The 17,600-nt window shown below is 38.5% G+C and overlaps 2 long non-coding RNA genes across 4 annotated transcripts in view; both read left to right on the top strand.

Moving 5' to 3' along the window:
- Window positions 1-6,070, top strand: part of LOC141371341 (uncharacterized) — a 62,425-nt gene extending 56,355 nt beyond the window's left edge. For all 3 annotated transcript variants that reach the window (XR_012376228.1, XR_012376227.1, XR_012376229.1), the window contains exon 8: window positions 5,806-6,070. This is a non-coding gene — a long non-coding RNA (uncharacterized lncRNA). The remainder of the gene's footprint in view (window positions 1-5,805) is intronic.
- Window positions 6,071-15,068: 8,998 nt separating this feature from the next.
- Window positions 15,069-16,878, top strand: LOC141371344 (uncharacterized). Its single transcript, XR_012376237.1, has 3 exons — window positions 15,069-15,182; window positions 16,254-16,409; window positions 16,495-16,878. It is a non-coding gene; the product is annotated as an uncharacterized lncRNA (long non-coding RNA).
- The last annotated feature ends 722 nt before the right edge of the window (window positions 16,879-17,600 follow it).

Below are 17,600 nucleotides of genomic sequence, written 5' to 3'. Positions count from 1 at the left end.
CGTGAAGCTTGAGGAACTTTCCATCCTAATCCTTTTGATTGCTTCTTGCTGCTCCCCCCCCGCCGCCCCCCTCCCCCCTGCCCCCCGCCCCTCCCCCTCCCGCTCCCCCCACCCACCCACCCCACCCCACCCCCGTTGCACGTTGGACTCCATACCACTACAGAATGAAAAGAACAAGCAAACAAGACTTCTTTGGGGGCAATTTCTGTTGTTGGTTTTAAGTGAAATGTAACTTTTCTGAGCAAAGCCTTGAAATGGTTTGATAATTTGGGGCTGGAAAAGAAGTGGTCAAGATAGAACCTTTAAAAAATCCATTTCATGATATGATGACCACTACAAACAAATGACTAATATATCTGCATTTAGCTTATCTGTATACATCTATCTGTATATTCTTATAAAATATAGAAGCCTTGATGCAGGTACCTCGGGCTCTATATTCGTTTCAACTTAGTTATTATTACTGATATCTTTGGGACACTTACTAGTAAATCTGTCTTTGTCTCCTCATTTCCAGATTCGTTCCAGAGCTTGGATAGGAAATACGTATGTTGGTGTGATAGATGACATTGCCTTTAATAATAAATTATTATATGCCGTATTCTAAATGTTTTAGTAGACTAGTATTTTCCATCAACAATTTTAATGATGTAGCAAAATCAAATATAAATTCTCAAATTGTATATATTGGGGTTTTTAATAGATACTAAACATCACTAAATATTTTTCTGTTTTACAAGTTATTTTATCTTAAAAGAGGTAAAGTTTTCTTTTAAAACTTGGCAAAGTAAGTATTTGTTGCTAATCTCATCACTTGTTTTGCCTTAAAGCATATTAATGATTATTCTGGTTATTTTAATATTAGTAAGTGGTCTTTTAAAAAAGTAGATCTGCTCATTTGGGGTAGTGGGCTTTACATAGAATGTGAAGATTAGTGTGATTAAGTACTCTGAATTCTTAAATAATCATTTTAACCACTTCTAACAAATTTAAGTTGAATGCTTTTAAAAGTTCTTCTAAAGCCATCGTAGGTTTTATTTTGTAAAATCTGCTTCAAAAATTAGTCTACCACTGTGAATGAATTGCTTTTAATAGAGAGATTGGGGGGCAAGGGAAAGGGAGATTTAGGAGGAGAAAAATGTCAAGTGAATCAATATGGTTAATTAAATTAAATGTGGATTTATAAAACTCATATTCATAGATTTACACAATATATTCACAGTGACATTTAAAACATGTTTTGAAAATCCCTAAATAAAGTCCCATGTACCTGAAGATATTTTCCATCTTTAAGAAAAAAAAACATAATAGAATCATATAACTTTACTGCCATCTACTATACATTTCAATAGTTTTTTAACAGAAAAACTGGGACAGTTTTAACATGTAGAAGTTTTAAAGGAAATTATATTCATTTTTGCTACTTTCTGAGTTGTTTATGCTTAACCCAATAGATAATCTTGACTACTAATGCAACACAAGTAGTTTTTCTTGTTTTAAATTCACATCCAGTTCATTTTTATGTTAACCCATTATGTTTACCTATTTGGTGTTAACCTACTAAGCTCACTATGCTATTCTTCCACTGGATGACTAAATTGTTAAACTTAACAGGTCAGATATTCCTAAAAATGAAAGTTAATTTTTACAAAATGTGAAATACAATGTGGAGGAAAGGAACTGGTTTTGGGGTTTCGGAAATTGTTTTTTAAAAATTCAGGTAATATAAAGATAAAAGTGGTACCTTAAACCTACTTGTAGAATTAACATCTATGAATGCTAAAATTGACAACAGGGTCATTAACATGGCACAACACCTAACATAAGAAATTTGGAGAGAATATTCAGGTTCAGACAGTACTTAATGGTGTGATTTGTACGTAAATAAATTTAACTTAAGAAAACTAATAATAGTCCTTAGGTAGTAATTCTCAATTGTGATTACTTCCTTTCCTCCCAAAAGTCTGTTAGTCTTGGTGGGTTTCGCCCCTAATCCTGTGTATTTCATATTAGTAAAATAATTTTAATGCCAGATTTCATGAAGAGTATAGTATGTTTCTTTCACAAAAATTCAGTCATAGCCCAAGCTATTTTAACAAATGACAAATTTTTTCCCTGTAAAAAAGGTTCCAAGATAAAGATTTTGCATTGCAGAAAAAAATGGAGGAAAATTGAGAGAATACTCTATTTCCTTTAGTAGCTTGCTATCGATGATGAAAAACAAGGAAACAAATGTAATTGATAAAACAAACCCCAAAGGAAGTTTCAAGTATCTCAAATAGGAGAATATTTTTAGTTGTAAATAGCTCAATTTTATTTCTAGAACCTAAAATATGTGTCCCTGCACCCCCCCACCCAATCTCGCTTCCAATTTCAATACTTCAGCCTTATCAAAGTAAACAAGCTATTGTTAGAATAGAAAACCCCGCTAGGTTTGAGGGCTGTTTCCACTTCCCTCTCTTCCTAGCATAATCCTGTGCCAATAGCTTTTGGAAAAGGGAAGAAAGAAAGGTCTGCTACTGTGCTGTGTGGAAGCAAAGGGGCAGAGGGGCATCACTTCAATCTCTTGGCTCTGGTCCTTTCTCAATCTCTCTCTCTCTCTCTCTCTCTCTCTCTCTCTCTCTCTCTCTCCCTCCCTCTCCCTCTCTCTCATCTCCGGAGAAAAGAGATGCTCTTCATTCACAAAACAAAACAAGAAAATCTCTATAATTATTTTTGGCTCAGCTCCATTGAAATGCATTCTCCTGGAAGCATCTCTGTTTTAGATTAAAACAATGCTTAGAATATTCATTCTCTCCTCTTTCTTTCTCACTCACTACTCCTGCATGCCACCCCCAAACCACCACCGCTCTTCCCCATCCCACCCCATTTTTCTCTTGCTTTCTTATTTCCCAGGCTTGGTTTCTTTTGCACTCTGTCACTGCCTTTGGTTGTATTTTTTCTCAACCATATCAAACTTAAGGCCTCAGAGGTTGTTAACATCGATGCCTACAAGTGCAACTCAAGGTCTCCATGCTCAGTGTCAGCTGTTCAAGACTCATAACCTTTTCCAACCAGGAAATTTTCCCCAATCCTGTGTTACTAAACATACTGTATGATTGTTGATTTGTGATTTGATGCTTCAAAGTGAAAAATCAATGACTTCTAGCCTTATCCTGTTCGGTAAAATTGGGAATAGAATTTACTTTCTCTTTCTTCCAGCCCTCTTCAATACCCAGTCCTCAAAAGATGGATAAAATCTTCGTTGTCCTTAGTAGGTGGTAGTTATTGAGTTCTAGGGGTAAGGGGTGGAAAATTATTATTTTAAAAATCAATGTCCATCATTTAGTCACTGACAAAATTTAGCTCATGAAATCAGAATATATCTATTAAAATTTTTTTTCTATCAACAACTTTATCTTTGATTTTGTTTTCCTCAAGGGCAAAAGCTTCTACCATTTTTCTTTTTGTTAAGGGAAAAAAAATTAAAGCAAATGGAATATACAATTCCTGCTAGTGTGTACGTATTAGTAAAAGTTATCTGTGCTGTGGGGTTCTCTTCCCTAAACAGTGGGTTCATTTGCACTAACTACTAGAAAGCAAGACTTGTACTTATAATGATGTATTTTGTGGAATTCCAATTTCTTACACCTTTCAGTTCTTGGTGACTGTAGACAAAAGTTGCTGATAAACCTTTCATTGATAGAGGTAGATCTGATACCTACTTTCATTAGCATTAATGTATTTTTCTATTTCTCACTTTCTAATTGGAATAATTAGTTTGAGCTCATTTCAAATTCTTGGTTGTTAGCAAAGGCATCTAACCTTAGTACCTATCACCCATGGAATGTATATCCTGTTTAAGGGGTTCATTCTTGCTCCTTTGAACAATGAATGTTTTGTGTGGATACTGTAATCACATATAAGTAAGAACTAGTCTTGCTGCACTATCTTGACAAACAAAACACAATCCTGACAGTTGCCCAGATGTGAAATGTCTCTGGGATTTCCTATGTGCCCAGTAACACTAAAGTAATCTTGTAAGCATGTATTTAAAAGAGTTTGGGAATCTATTTCTGAGCCCTCACAAGAACCCTGATTCCTGAACTCTATTTGGTTTACCAAATAGAGAGAAAGGAAAGGGGAGGGGGGTGAGGGAAAACTACAGACACTGCCATTAATTATACTGTAAACATTTAATAAATATCTTCTTTCTATCCTTGCCCTTTTCAAAAGGAAAGGTGGTAATTTACATGTGCTATGCCTTTTTCTTCTCATTGTTTTATTTCTTTTCTTCCTGGCTTTCTTTAACTTCTGTAGAAAAGAGGTGGACGTGTTTGAGAAGATAGAAATGTTTACCTAGTACATGTTTTTTTTTTCATATAAAAAAACAGCCTAGACACTTTCTACTTTGTCTTTGAAGCTTTGTTAAACCACTAGTTCTGGAAGCTGCATTTTAATTACAAAATATTGTAAAGGGAATACAGTAGGAATACACAACCCTTGATTCTCAGCCAAATGAGAGGAAGTTTAATAGCAATGTATGGTTGCAGGAATGGTTATGTTTGGGATCCATATGCATGTTCAACTCACACATTCAGCCAGTGCAATAAAGCAGGGAAAAAACAGCTGATACACAAAAGGGACCGTCTAGACAGTACCCCATCAGTCTGGCTAAATTTGGTGCTGGCATTCCCAGTGGGATTGTAATATAATTGTTCTGGTGTCTGCGTTCATTCCCCCTGTCAAACACCATTCCAAATATATATCCTTCTCCCCCCAACCCTTTTCCTTCCATAAATGTGAAGCCCAAACTGTGCCATGCTAGAGAGGGTGTTAGATGGCCCAACACCAAGAAAATGTTATAATTTAGCAAAATCACATTGTTCAATTCCTTTAAAAAAAAATTCCTGTTACTTCCTACTCCAAACAGAATTAATTCCAGTCAAATTTTGATAATTTAAATTAGAACATGGAAAAATTTACATGCAAATACAAATTACCTTGAAATACTGAGCACTTTAGGTGAAAGTAAATAGGCCTTTTTACCCCTCTATATTTATTAACCTTTGTTAGAAAATTTAACAGAAATCAGAGATGTGAAAGTGTAATGATGGACATGGATCATAAATTCTAATGAAGAAAAGGCTAATGAAAAAAATGTTAAGCAAAAGCGCTGAAAAAATGCAAATTGTGTATTTTTCCTTTCTTAGGTTTGAAAGTCATAATATTTTTTTCTCTCTAACGATCTTTTGAAAGTTGAATTTCTCTTAATTTATATATGAATGATTTCTTTCTTTTCTTCTGTTTTTTTGGCTTTTTAAAGGAGAAACCAGAAATATTGATTCATTGACTTGTGGCAACTATCGATATTTTCTAAATATTCTGGTTTGAGACATCATGAAAATGAAAATCATTACTTACAGAATAAAATAAACTAAAGGGCCTATCACTAAAATGAATAATGCATATATTATTGACAATAATGCTTATGATCTAAAAACTTCCACACCATTGAAATTTAAGTGGTCAGATTTTTTTTAAAGAAAAATGCAGATTTTTTGATTGCCATATAAAATAATAAGCAGATACACTTACTTTATTTTCTGTTCCCAAGTGTCCCCTTTGGACATTGTTTAGATATTAAAATTGACCAGGAAATGTATTTTTTAATCTTTTATTTTTAACTCCAAGAAAAATTATTTTGAGAAAGAGGCTGAGCTGTTTTGTTTTGTTTTATTGATTATGGGTCTATATTTGTACTTCCTATTTTGGAGATTAGTAATTCTTTCTCAGATCCTATAAACAGAATTTGTCTCTTAGCAGTTTTGAGATGCTTGGTAGACTAGGATCCCAAGTGTGTGAAGAAAGTCCACACCCTCATCGAGGACCACTCAAACTAGAGCAAATTCAAAGAAAATACTTCAGGCACTAGATCCTGGCTTTATCCAACTTTAGAAGGCTGAAGAGACAAGTACACCAACCAAGACAGGGATAACAAGAAATGGCTGTTCCAGGAAGAAGCAAGACACAGGGTCTCAACTCGCACAAAGACAGAGCACAATTGCACAGAAAATCACCACCAAAGCAATCAGGAAATATTCAGATACATTTACAGATGTCTTAAAATTCTGTCATAAAAATGAAAGATTAAAGATTATAGATGTCTTAAAATTCTCACGTGGAAAAATAAGATTAAAGAGATTGTATCCTTCCGTTTTTAAAAATAGTGATTTCATATTTTTTCCTTCTTTGTATGAAATTTTTCTTCCAACTTTGCACAGGGGTATGAGAAACACATCATTTAAAATAATAATATTTGAAGAGTGGCTGCCTGAAGATGGGTGGGTTGCTTGTGATTGTTTTTTATTCACTTTTTTTTTTTTTTACCTTATGTTCTGGCGGAAAGTGAAAGAAAGGCACGTCTGTAGGCCTCTCTGAGATGAAACAGTAGCAAAATCTGAGTTTTATACTTGATTTGCAAACTATTGAATAATATCCTATGAGACCTCTTAGGTCTTAACTGGATTAAAATGAATATATTTGTGCTCTGGCTCTTTTCAGCTAACTAATGTGCATGTGAATTGATAGTGTGCGAGGTAGCGGGTGAGAGCAAGTGTATGTGACACTGGGAGAGGATGCGGGCTCCGGGCTGAGGGTGACTGTGAAGGAGCGTGCAGGACGGTGTGGGCTGCCTCCAAAGAGTGAGAGAAACGAAACTCAGCAGGCCTTGGGGTCTGGTGCATTTTGTCGGGAGCCAGAAGAGAAGCTGAGTTGGGAGATGAAGAGGGAGGGGAAGCGTGGTGGTGAAGGGAGGGGGAGAAGGGGGTGTGGCGTGTGCGTGTGTGCGCGCACGCGCACGCGTGTGTGTTGGCTCTGAGATGTCAGTTATGGCTGAGCCTCGGGTTTTTGTTTTGTCGGTTCCTGGCGTAAATAGGCTGGAATTTCAGGTTCAGGTTGGAGTGCGGGAAAAGGCATCGTCGTTCGAGTTTGTTTTTCTGGCCCTTCACTGTGGTTGCTGTTCCGGGCATTGCTGCTACTGCAGAGGAGGGGGGGGCGGGTGGCAGCAAGGGATGGGGGTCTGTCTGCAGCTGCCCCTCTCACGCTTGAATAAAAGAACTTTTTTTCAGGGGTAGGGAAGCTGTGAATACCTTTCCCAATAAGAGATGAGGCATATTGAAAACTATATTAAATTACCCTGATTAACAATTTAGCCACGAACAGGGGAGCTTTGGGAGATCTCTATAGGCAGGACTGGGGGCTATTCATGCCAGCAGCTAAGAGGTCGAAAGGTTTCTGAAGTTCACAGGCTCAGAGCCTTTGTTATGCTAACAGACAATCTCAAATCAGCTGCCTAGTGGAGTGTGAAATATAAATGATTCCTTGAGAACTTCCAATAAGTTGTCACTCTTGCTCTCCAAATACCGGGACAGGCTGCTAATTTCTAGCAGGCCCTTTTGCAACATCGCTAGCCCTAAATGAATGCCTTTGTAGTTCAAATAATCTTTTCAAGGGAGCTGTCCTATCATCATAGCCCAAATGCATCTTGGTTTTGACTATTAAATGAAAATCAGGGCTCAGCAGTGCTTGACTTTTCCAAGCGGCCCGATGTTTGGGAAGGGTGGTGGCAGCTCTCATGCACAACAAGTTAGCACCCACTGCGGGAGGGACAGGACATTAATAACAGCTCAAGGCCCCAGGAGCTACCCCAACTCTCACCCCCACTCCCTACCAGGAACAATGCTCTGGGAGAGATTTACGTGGCTTCCCTCAGGCTAGACTACCTTCCTCTTTCAACCACACCAACATGTCTCTGATTTATGGACCCTCTGTCCAAGAGGACAGCCAGCTGACCTGCTAACATCTGACTGGTCACTTCGAAGCATCAACTTTGGAGATGGATGTATTCATTCCTCAGGGCAGGCGAGGCCAAGGGGAAGAGGGCAAGGTGTGTGTCCAGGCCATGCCCCTAGTATCAGATGCTTGTGGATGTTATTTTATCATTTCTCCGTAAGGAGGATGTGAACATGGCTTATGATCTTGGGTATGACCCTTGACCATGTCCAGATGGACAGAGAGAGGTTCTGGCTCTCTGAGTCCGAATTACAAAGCTTTTAAAATAAGGAAAACCACTCCCCATTCCAAAACCAAGACAAGTTGGGGGGGTAGTGAGAATGAGAATCTATCTGGGAAAGCATGTGCCCAAATTAAACATTCTACTAAGAAAGGACAAAGCTAATTTATACAAATAAAACACACAAAGGAGAAGACAGACACCAAAGAAATTAGAAATCCATCTCCATCGGTCTTTACAAAGAAAAGGGGTAAAACCTTAATAGTCATAACTTGGGTCCTAAAAATATTGATATTTCTGGCTCTATGTCCTCTACGTCTTTGCTGAAATACAAAAAAGGTCTATGATATCACAGAAGTCTCTGTTTTTTCCAGACAGAGCAGGTTTGATTTTTGGCAAGGAATGGGGGGGAAAAATCATTGAGCTGTATTTCTTAATATATTCCTAAGGTAAGTTTATAAAGATAAAAACATATAAAGGCAATATATTTTAATACACCCTTAGGTAACTTTATAAATCTTGACGATACAGCTCTACAGAAAAACCAAGGGTCTTGATTCCCCTTCATCTTCTTCCTCTAATTATGTTTCAAAATGTTATACCAAAAATGTCTGGGGGAGTTCATTTTGATTGTTATAGAAACTGGTTTAAGTGAACCCTTTTTTCTGCTTTGGGTATACTAAGACTTACCACTATATATTACTATATTAATTAAATATAAAAAAGTGGTAGTGTAAGTTACACCAATTTTGAAGTCATCTAGCTTACATGTTTAAATCTTACTTTTAAAAAAGCCAGGATACAAAATACAATGGTAAAGGACTTTGGGATTCAACTCAGAGAATTTGGCCAGAATAGGAGAGAGTGTTTAAGAATCAGGTCATTATTTGTCTTTCAAATCCTTACTTGTTTCACTCAGGAAAAACAGTCTGCAAATAATATTGGCTAGAAAAATTACTGACATTACTTCAGCTGACTGACGTTAAAGGAGTAAAAAAAAAAAAAAGTTTGTGGTTTCTTCTGCCAAATGCCAGAATTAGCTCATAATTTGTTCTTGTTCCCTCACCCCCTTTTCAGAGGGACTCAGGATTCTGGTTATCCTAACTTCAGAGAGGGCAGAATCAGGGGCTTCGGATGCACTCCTCATTACACACAAAACGGCAACGCTGGAAGCTCCAGGTTCAGCGGATGTGCCACAATTTGCTTAAATTTAACTTTTCATCCCCTCTCCACTTAAAAAATGTTAATTAATATGAAACTGTAAGCCTCTACATGTTATTGACACATGCTGGATATTCAAAGGAGAAACACCTCTCTGTCCTTCCAAATACTTACTTTACCACTTCCAAGTGTCCTCTCTCTTTCCCGTCTTTAACACATCAAAACAGGGAAGAAAGCGCTTTTGTGTTATAACTACAGAGAAAACATTTGAGAATGTGTCAATGCTGTGAATACCAGCACCAGTTTGGGGGTTGGTTTGTTTTTCCCCCTGCCGTGGTATTTCTTTTCCCTTTGCTTTCTCAGTCTTTAAACTCTGGCCACTTTGAGAGAAGCAATGGTTGAAATGAAAAGTTAGGACAAATTGTATTAAACCTGTGTGTTGCCAGAATATGAGCATGATGAAAGCAGTGTTAGGGCGTTACAGAGCCAGAGCAGCTCTCCACACACAGAAAATAAAAATAAAAAAAATAAATAAATAAAAGCTGGTCTTTTTTACTTTCTTAAATACTTAAGACCTAAGAGAAAGGGGAATTCCTATTTTTTTTTTAAAAAAGCAAGTTTCCAGGGTTGCCATTTCTCCAGATTGGGGGGTGTCTGAATGCGTGTGTTCGTGTGTGTGCATGTGAGAGTGTGTTTGGGGAGAAAAGAAAGAATGGGGGAGGAGGAAGGGCAGATAACTTTACTGACATATTAATTCTTTAGATAGCAGTAAATGAATGGTCCAAATAGACATTTGTTTCCCTTAATAGGTTTTGTACCGGTCTCTTACAAGCTGTGGCATATGCTTCATTTATATGTATATTTATTTAGAAGGATTGAGAAGAATAGGTGTAGTTTGTCCATAGCCGCAGTTATTATTTAAAGTCCAAAGAGGTTACAACTTTTTTCTACCCCAAACACGAACACAAAGGTCTCTTGTATGTGCTTCCTGCATTACGTTCAAGGCCAATTAAAAATAAAGATAATATTCTAACTCTCTCGAGCCTTGGGAGGAGAAAAGAGGCTAAAAGGCAAAAGGACTCCAAGATGGCTGCCTCTTCCTTCTTCCCCTCCTTACTGCCTGTTTTCCACATAGAAATTAATGTAATATTTTGTTTAAGAAATCACATTGTAGGTCCTCTGCAGATGAGGCAGCCTCGGAGGCACCAATATCTGCCTAGAATACTCTCATGATGCCATCGAGGTATGGAGAGATTAAAATGCAAACATTCAAATGTATTTAGATTTGTACACAGTGCCTGGACTCACATACATACACACTTGAATGTGTGAACAACACACACAGCTGCAAACGGAATAAAGGGCCGAAATCCTTCTTAATTCTTAGGACAGAAGGGCAAAGGAGGGCTCCAGGCCACCTCCTTCCTCCCCAAAGGTTTGAAAATGCCCTGTTCATGGTCTGGATTCAATTTTTAAAAAAAGATATATCTTACTGATGACTCTCTCATTAGGCAGACTTCTAAAGTCTGGGGAGACAAGATTTCCATAAATTATCTCTCTAACCCATCTCGTGCTGGTGTAAAACGCAAAGCTAAAATTGTTTTGGTTTTTGTGGGGGTTTTTTGCGTTTTTTTTTTAAAAAGAGAGAATACCAAGCTAACCAGCTTCCTGACTAACATGTTCAAGGATTAAGATCACTAGTAATTACTGCTATTAATTATAATAAATATATATTCTCAATGATAAAATCCTACCCATAAAGCTAAACTAAAATAATGTCGAGAATAAATAAAAGTATATTTGGGGCTTTATAACAGATTTATAGCAGGTTACTCTAGACTGGAGTGCACTAGGCGTAGAACAAAGCAAATGGTTTAGTTCCTATAGGAAATATATTAAAAAGGAAAAAAAAGAAAAAAGCCCACAACCCTTTATCTAAAAGCCATCAGGGACAAGCACTCAATACAAGTTAACAAGCAGGAACTGATAAGATAACATTTATATGAGGTCAGAAGTCAAATGCCAGTCAAAGGCTTTTAACCTCTTGGGTCATAAACAGGAATAGTTAAAAGTGAGAGGTAGTTATTTATCGGATTTTAAGGGTACCTGATCATTGCCAGAGAATCACCAATGATGAAACTAATTAGGATTTATAGAAAAGGAACTTTATAGCTGTTCAAAGAAAATTAACCTACAAACCCATAATTCTGCAGTTGGTAGAGAGCAAAACAAACAAACAAAAAAAAAACCCCTTCTTTTGAGGGGGAAAAGAAATCTAGCAATTTAAACAGATTTAGTAAGAAAATCTCGCTCAGAAACAATAATTTATAGTAAATGTAGATACCAATTCATATATGGTAAATGACAGACCTTATAAATTCTGTATTAACCGTCTAACAACAAAAATAAGCATTACATAATTTACTTTCAATTTTTGTTCTTTTACTCCCCCCTTCAGACCTCCTAAATTAGACAGGATATAACTCCGATATCACAATGCTTCTTGCCCTCAGAATGTCGTCATTTATAAATTTAAAAATATATATATATTCAAATGGCAATTATTTAAAAACATCAGAATATCGAAACTGCTTAATTTAAATGTTATCTTAATCTATCCAGAGAGACAGATGTCTCTTCCTTTATTTGCTGTCAGAGTATTTTCCTTTGTTTTGATTTTTGTCCTTTTTGTCTTTTTTTTAGGTTCACATTCCAAACAGTTCCTGGTCTCAGAGTCCATGCTGGCTTATATTTTCAAAGCATACCACCCCCTTTTTTTCTCTTTTGCAATAAAAGAAAGCAGATCTAGATATTTCATTCTAGAGAGAGATAGAGGGACTGTTGTTAGGCCTGCTAAGGCCCACTGTTTCTTTAAACAGAGTCCACAATACACTAGGCGAACATTGTGGATTTAAAATGCTTTTAAATATTTATCAGAAGTATTTTATCATCATATTCAAATGACACCTGGAGTGCACTCACCTTTATTGACAATCTCTGTTCTGAAAGTCCATTTGCTTCCTTAAAGCCCCCCAAGCAGAACAAGGACTACCCGTTTTCATTCAGTTAATGTTTAGTAAAAAACCAAGCAACCTTAATCAGCATGCTGATTGCATCGTCAACTAACAAATAATTTACTACTCTGAGCATTGCATTCCATTAAAAGCTCATTAAATTTTCTGTTCTCCAATGGGAGGTTTAGCTTTTGAACTGCATGCTTTTGCTTCGAATGATCATTTATTCAATTTTTGCAAAATGTTGTTTTTTTTTTCTTCCTAAAGTATAGGTGAGCATTTCAATACCTATAGACTGCAGACATATGGAAACACAGTAAAGGGTTTGAGAATGTTCCATTTGATTTATAGACTCTGTTTAATAAAAATTCAACGTAATCTCTTGCACTTTTAGAAAATCCTGAAATCACTGAGTGTATCTGTGGTTATGTGTGACCCAAACGTAGCCTCAGAAATATTAATACATAATAGAAAATACCAAATCCCTTTTTTAAAGCTTCGATTTTCCTTTTCTATGTATTATAGCTATTGTTATTTTTAGTGTTTTTATCCTTGTAAATAGCTGTTTTCTCCTGATTCAGAAAGGAGCGTGACACTACAAAGATCTTACCATATTTGATGCCAAACTTAATACCTCCGATGGATGTGTGTGAGTGGGGGGGGATGTCTAGTTACCCAAAGAAATCCACATTTTCTGGGGTTTATGCATTTTTTACAAACTCACAATCCCCTGAATTATTTTCATGCCCAGACCCCACTAGGAAAGAGCATATTTATTATTTTTAATTTAGGGACATGTAGGAAAATATCGGCCCCCAAATTAACATGCATCTTTGGATTGCTAATTGTGCTCATTGCAAATTTGGGTCATTTTGCATGAGTGACTCTAATGTAGGGCTGAGATTGCCATGCAGCGCAGTGGATTCCTGATTCCCTGCGCTAATCCTGAACTCGGTGATTGTGTCAGGTGCAGTTCTGTATGCTCTAGCAGCTGGCTCATCCTCATCAATGCAAATAAGGCAACTCCTACAATCAGAGCGTCGTGAGTGTGAGGCCTGATTGCTGAGGGCAGGCTAAAGCACTACACAGACTCTCACTTTCAAATCACGCTAAGTGACAAGACAACTGCAATGTCCCTCCAGTTCACAATCAACCTTTTGAAAACAAAACAAGAAGAGGATGGCTACAAAGAAGAGGAAAACCCCAGTGTTTGGGAAATGGACTTGTTTAGATGGGCTTTATTTAGATACAGAGGTAATCTAAAGTGCATTTCAACAAATAATTCTTTAGCTCCTATTCTGTGCAAGATACTTTGTTTTAAGGGTTGCGGAGGTGCAGAGGTGAGGGAGACACAGTCCCTGCCTTCAAGGAACCCTACCATTTGGTGGCAGAAAATCATAAAAAGGAACATAGTAACATAATTGTTATTAAGGTACAGTCACCAAGATCTTAAATGAAAGCCATAAAACATATTTTTACAGAACTATTTAGAGATGGCATTACGGCGCAGATGTCAAGAGCAAGACTTTTGGAAGCTTTGGGTTCAAATCCCAGCTTTGTCACTTACTTGCTCAAGTTCTTTCACCTTTCCACAATCTTAATGACCTTCTCTGCAAAGTGGTGGCGACAGAAGTATCTACCTCCCAGGTATCTTAGAAGAAGGAACTGAGATCCCGTATATAACACACTTGCCACAGTGCTTGGCACATAGTAAGTGCTCAGTGATGTCAGCTCCAATTCTTATTATTTCCTCCCTAACATATAAAGAAGAGGGGAGGAGGGATCCAGAAATAATAATGTGCCACAGTTTGAAAAGCATTTATTTGATCTGTCTCTAACTTCCTATTTTATGTGTAGCAAGCCCTAACCCTGTGGAAATGAAAATACTGTAAATGTGAAAAAGCCCTGCATCTCTCAATGGTGTGTGGACAACCCTGGCTACTCAGAACATGAAGGAGAGAACAAGAAATCCATGTGCTTTTCCTTTTCTTCCTTTCCAAACACGTGTGCAGACTTCCCCTGCATTTCAGCCCCACCCTCTTTATTTTACTGCCTAATCTATAAAGGAGGATTAACAGCGGCACGCTGCTTTGGCATAGAGCAGATTCTGGGTGAGGACCTGTAGGTAGAGCCTAATGAATACAATTTTCTAGGACTGTGAGTTTCTTATTTTTAGCTACATGCTGGGCTCCAGCATTGGCTCTTGAGCCAGAGGAACATATCCTTTGATCAGACTTGGGTGTTGCTCCCAGAAGAACATTTTCAGGAAGTAGCTGGGGAAAATGTCTTCTGTTTCCCTTATTTCTCATTTGTACTCTATCGATTCAGATTCCAGATAACTGGTCCCAGTAAGTTGCACTACAACACTGTGATACACCCGTGTGGGAAGCAAAGATACTCCAGGGCAGGAGCAGCTCCACTTTCTGGCAAAAGAGCATGGCTGGTGCTCAAGCATGTGGTTGCCATCCTTCCCCCTTGGAGAGTAAGCTAGAGGTAGTTAACCTTCCCGGGGGAGGCTTGGCCTAGACGACATCATAGACACCATATCCCCCCTGGAGTTACCCAACAATAAAACTGCTTCCTTTGCCAAACACAAAGAATGGTCTGGAGTTGGATATTAGCAAACAGCAAACCATATAAAGAAGAAAGGGAGGGAGGGAAGGAGGGAGGGAGACAGACGAAAGGAAAGGAGAATAGAAGGGAGGATGGAGGAAAAGAAGGAAAAAAACATGAAAAGAAAGCATAACATCAGGTCTTTCCTGTTTTAGTTTGCCAGCGACAAGGCAGCCATGCAGTCTGGTCTAGATTTTAGCCAGTGCCATGGCAAAGATGGGGGTGGAGGGGGAGGGTGAAAGAGGTCTTGATGTGGTGCCAAGCCGGGCAGGGATGAGGCGCCAGATCTTGTGGAAATGCAGACTTTAAGACCTTGGCGGTGGGAAAGTGTGCGCAAGATGGTAAGTGATTTGATCTCTTACATTCCTACTCAGGACCCTCTCCTTCTCTTTCTAATAGGATTAACAGATATTTTCCTAAGCAGAAATCAAAATGTGTCAAATCATCTGAGACAGTCAATTTGCTCACAATGCCCACATTCTTGCAGTACGGATGCAGCACTATTCAAAAACAGTTTCATTTCAAGAGATACAATGCAGCAGAGAGGTAAACATTTATCTTCATAATCTTAGACTCCTTTCAGACTGCTTAATTTTTCCCAGTGATTTTCCCCTCCTCTTTCACTCCACCCCCAAGCTCTGCTTCAAAACATTTAGTACAAAAAAGACATGACTTCCCCAGAGGATTCGGGTCTCAGTGATCCTGATGATGCAACGTGTGCTCTCCATTATTCCTGGGAGCTCCCTGGATGTGTTCCTGCATCCTGCCTCACTGCTTCTGTTGCCCCTAGGTTTGTATCACTCACAAATCCTCTTCAAACACCTGTGCGGGTGACCTCCACCTCTTTCTCCTACGTCATGGCAAGTTAGCAGGACTCCTTGCCCCCTCCACCCCACCCGCACTCTTTTTTTTTTCTCTTCCTGCTGTTTTTGCTATTGCCCACGTCCCTGCCAGCACAGCCCTCTGCAGCTTCTCCTTAAGGAGGCATTCAGTTGCCTTCCTTCGTGCTACCTTAAAAGTGCTGGTCCTCCTCCAGCTCCCTTTGAACACAAGGCCCAGTGTCACCTTTGGAACAATGAATGAAGGTAGTGAGAGGGGGATTCCAGCTTCACATTGTTGGCATTCCTGAAACTCTCCTCCCGTTTTCATTTCCCCCACCTCCTTCCTTCCTCCTGGAGACCCCATAAGATAGCAGTTAGAAGCTCTGAAATGAATAGAAACAATAGCTACTGGTATGTTTTATTCTTAAGGTTTGAATAGTAGACATTTAGCAAGGAGAATAAAGTCTCATTTTTTCCCTTTTTCTTACCGTTTGTATATTCAGTACACGTGCATAGATAGGTTTTTTTTTTTTAAAGTGGATTGCTGACAGCATTTTCTGTAATAATATATTTTCCATTGATGTATTTTAGGTGTCTATTTAACCATGATGCTCTATGTGATCATGGTGTCAAAATATAATGAGTCGGTCCGTTCCACCTAGAAAGCCCTCACCACCGTTTTCCCCTTCCCACCTGTTAAAATCCTCTTCAACCTGCAGGATCCAGCTCACACCGTATCTCTTCCAGGTAATTGTCCCAGATCCTCCCCTGGAGAATTCTCCCTCCCTCGCCAGTCCCGCTTCAGGTGTTTATGCCTCTGCTCTGATTGGAGTCCACTTTGTGTTCCAGCTGTTGTTGAAGTCTGTCTGTCTGTACAATGCGACTATGAGGCCTGGAGGACAAAGAACGTATGTCCTTCTTTCTGGACTCTCTGCCGCTCCCAGCAGTGGGCCTCGCACGGCAGAAGGGGGCTATCACCTGAGGACGAAATGTGGATGACCGCCTGGGCTTCGAAGCCTGAGAAAAGCCCACCAGTTCCTGTTGAGGGTCCTTTTGGAGGAAGGGGACATCAACCCCCTCCTGGCCCGCTTGTCCCACCCCATAGTTGACAATGATTTCGAGACTTCCCTACATTAGAATTTTTAATATTTTTTCATCTAAATGCTCATCTTTAGTAAATCCATAACTAGATGGATTGTGAAGTGAGGGAATTAAAAAGTGCTATCTTATATCTGAACAAATAAATCATTTATATTAGCTCTTCTGTTTCTAGGCTGGTTTGGAATTGGCAACAAATACTAAGGCATCAGTACTCTTTGACATGGTACATTCATTTATTTGTTATTTTTTTAAGTGCTCTGACAAGTTGTTTAGTAGGAGCCAAATGTCAGTTAGTTAGTATTGGCCTGAAAAGGAGTTGCTGTGCTCCATGTGTTTGTACGTAGTCTTGGAGCCATCCTGATTATTTTGGCTTTTATTTGCACAAGGTATTTATCTTCAAAGACTCACCACCACCGCAACAACAACAAAAAAATCGTACTTAGTATTTTAACGTTTGCTCAAAACCATACCTTGCCGGCAACCCTATCATTTCAGTATTGAATTTTCTCTCCTGATAAGGCCAACGACACTTGAGCCTTAGTTAATGTAAAACAGGAAGGTGTTAATCTCATTTTCAACGTGTCAGCTCTTCAGGTGGAGTATTAATACGCAAGATCTCCTGCTGGCAGATTCAACAGAGTCTTTCTGGCTATGAAGCGAAGTCCAAACCTGGTGATTTTTGCTTTCCTTTATTGTGTGTGTGCAGGGTCTGCTTCATTCACTGAAAAAGATATATCAGCACCTAAATGCATATGAAGAAACAAAGAGATGTTTGCAAACTATTGACTCAACTCTGTACTCAGACACCCTGATAGGTTTGCTTTAAGATACTCACAC

Source organism: Callorhinus ursinus, unplaced genomic scaffold (genome assembly GCF_003265705.2).
Source record: "Callorhinus ursinus isolate GAN/ISIS: 27379988/994484 unplaced genomic scaffold, GSC_fseal_2.0 scaffold3, whole genome shotgun sequence".
Taxonomy (NCBI): domain Eukaryota; kingdom Metazoa; phylum Chordata; class Mammalia; order Carnivora; family Otariidae; genus Callorhinus; species Callorhinus ursinus.
Note: the sequence above shows the minus strand (reverse complement) of the source record. Positions and strands in the feature narration are given on the sequence as shown.